Source organism: Prionailurus bengalensis, chromosome F2 (genome assembly GCF_016509475.1).
Source record: "Prionailurus bengalensis isolate Pbe53 chromosome F2, Fcat_Pben_1.1_paternal_pri, whole genome shotgun sequence".
Taxonomy (NCBI): domain Eukaryota; kingdom Metazoa; phylum Chordata; class Mammalia; order Carnivora; family Felidae; genus Prionailurus; species Prionailurus bengalensis.
The window spans coordinates 39484398-39487500 of record NC_057353.1 but is presented as its reverse complement, the minus strand read 5'-3'; positions in this window follow the sequence as shown (position 1 = coordinate 39487500).

Genomic DNA, 3103 nt, shown 5'->3' with positions numbered 1-3103 from the left:
CATTCTAGAGCCATGTTGAAAATGATGATAAAATGATATATAAACCTACTCTGGAATAAATAAAGTTTGCGAAGCGCATTTCATAATGAAATAGACACCTACAGCGTGTGTATGCGTGTATGACGTGAATGCATACACACACATGCACATCTGTGTGTGTGTCTCCAATCTGAGAATCTCAGAGAGGAAGGCATGGAGCAGCCATTGAGATTTATTTCCCCTTTAAGCCTCAGGGAACCTTTGAGATTTCATTGACATTAATTAAGCCCACCCCAGGATCATGGGCTTGGTGGGCTTGGTGAACTTTTGTTTTAAAAAGCAAGCTTGCTTGCCAGAGGAGTTTTTTTCCCAAGCTCTCATTTTATTGTGGTTTCCAGCAGGGGATCTTGTTTCAAGGGATATGATCAAAGCAAAGGACATTTCTTCTGGGACATATTTTACATAGATTAAATCTCATTATGCAACTTACTCTTTAGTCTATATTCTTTTTTATAAGCTCCCATTGTATGAACGAATTTAACATAGAAAAGTGTGAATTTATTACATCAGATGGATATACTAAGCTCCAATGAAGTTAAGGTCCAGTAAAGTCAAACACTTTTCATTTTTCTTATCAACAGTGAATTTCAGCTGGCAGAATCTTAGTGAAATCTTAAATGAGGTTGCCATATATATATATATATATATATATGACTGTGGACTTAAGATTTCCATAGCCTTTGCACAATTTTATTTTTAAATATCAAGTGATTCCTTTAAGGAACACTTTGCTATTTTTTGGTTTTCCTGCCCTGTTTTTAAACTATTTCCCCGCCTTTTTCATTTTAAAGGTAGGCAAATTATTTTGCCTTCAGTATGGATCATAGGAAGTTATATTTTCTCGCTGAACATTAGGAACTTGAAAATTTGAGAGAGGGTCCAGGAAATCTTACATCGGAGAGTAGACACTGGTTAAATCCATAGAACTAATTCAAGATCGCACCAAAATGTACAATTCTGAAGAATGACTGCTCGATGGCAAACTCTTTAATACCTACATATTATTGCTGTTAGTATGATATCCTGAAAATCTAAGAAAGACGAACATACTGAGTACCAAATCTGCTTTCCCACAGTCACAAAATAGGGGGAAAAAATGTCACAAAACACAATGTGAGATTCAGTAGCCTCTGCCCAGAACCTTGATATTTAGACTAAATGAAAGTTATGTTTTTTAATTATTTTCCGTAAAAACTATAAAATGTGTGTCTATCGTAAATGCTTTTCAGAATGTAAAAAAACACATGCTCCATACGAAGTGAAAAAGATGCTATCTTTTCAATAGTTTTGTTGCTATCTGATTGCCAAAATAAGCTACGTATTTTCAGACCTAACCTCACTTTTGCTCTTCTGCGGTTCATTGGCCCTGCAATTAAAATGGCAAGGCTAAACTGAGGAATTGATACTTTTTAGCGGGAGGAAAGTTTACGATGCATAGTCAAATTTCACATCAATTGTCCTGCTCGTTCTAGTAACTTCCTTCACCGTTTGGTCTCTAAAGGTATAGCTTCCTCCAGTGGAGTGTAAGTCCTCTCCTGTTTCAGGTCCCAGGCCCTCTACTGTGCATTTATTTTTTTTTTTAAATTTTTTTTTCAACGTTTATTTATTTTTGGGACAGAGAGAGACAGAGCATGAACGGGGGAGGGGCAGAGAGAGAGGGAGACACAGAATCGGAAACAGGCTCCAGGCTCTGAGCCATCAGCCCAGAGCCCGACGCGGGGCTCGAACTCCCGGACCGCGAGATCGTGACCTGGCTGAAGTCGGACGCTTAACCAACTGCGCCACCCAGGCGCCCCTCTACTGTGCATTTAATGAAAAACTAACTTATAACACTATTTGCAATTGTTTTAGAGTACCTGAGGGGTCCTCTTGCTTCCTGCCTGTATGTTGGGTGGCTTACTCCCATGTCTGAGAGAGAACTATCATAAGAAACTAAAATGGTGGTCAGTTCAATGGTTAATCAGAACATAGGCTTTTTTTTTCTGATTAATGAAAGTCCAATTCTCTGCATAAGCGGTAAACTCATCTTTAGAACTAGAAGCATAATTAAACCAGAAGGAGTCTGTTATGATTGGAGGTGAGAGGCTAGGGCTAGTTAAGCCATAACAAAGAAAATGAATTCATAGTATGCTTTGCACAAAATGCAGGTTTCCTGTTCTGATCAGATTATGTAAAATGTATTTCCTGTTTCTTTTGAAGAAAATAAAGCTATTTATATAACTATTCAAAAGTTACGTTGTTATGCAGTGTGTCTTCACAAACATACTCGGTTCTTTGTGGATTTCCGACACCAAGGGTTCCATTGAGTCTGTTCCCAGAATCCTCCCCCTCCCCTCTGTGGTGTAATGTCTTTACGGTGACCTTAATAATCTTCGGCATCCTCATTTAGCTCACTTCTGAATAAACATTTCTCCAGACGACTTCTGCGTAGTTTAATAATGTATGCACTATCTACCTTAGACAGTAAATTTCCAAAATCTATACTATTTATTGTGTTCTAATTCGTTATGGCTATAATAATTTCTATTGAGTTCCCACTATCTAATTAGATTTTATAGCTTTTATAGTACAGTACAGAGGATATATTCTTTCTCTTGGTATAAGTTAATCTTAGCTAACTTTAAATAAAATGAATGTAATTATCAAATTTGTGAAAACATTTAGAGGAGAATGCATGTTTAAAATGTGCTCTTGTCTAGTTCATCGTGAAATGCTCTTTTTTCATTCCACTCTATTTTCATTTCACTCTATTTTCATTTAGCTATTTTCCTCTGGATAGTTATGTTGCGGTTACTTCAATGTTTATATGTTATTATCTGCTTGTGCATTAATCAAGGTAATGGTGCAAGTAAAGATAATCTTGGCAAAAACAAAACAAAATTAATGTCACGTGAATTTTGGCCAGATGCACAAAGTGTCACATTCCCTGTTAAGAGCACTTGTCCAAGGAGCTATTGGTGACACTGTCCTGAACTGTCAGGGTAGAGTAACATTGTATCTACTGGCAACAATGTTCCTTTCTATAGCATTGAAAACTACATACCTCAGCACTGGGTCCATTTAA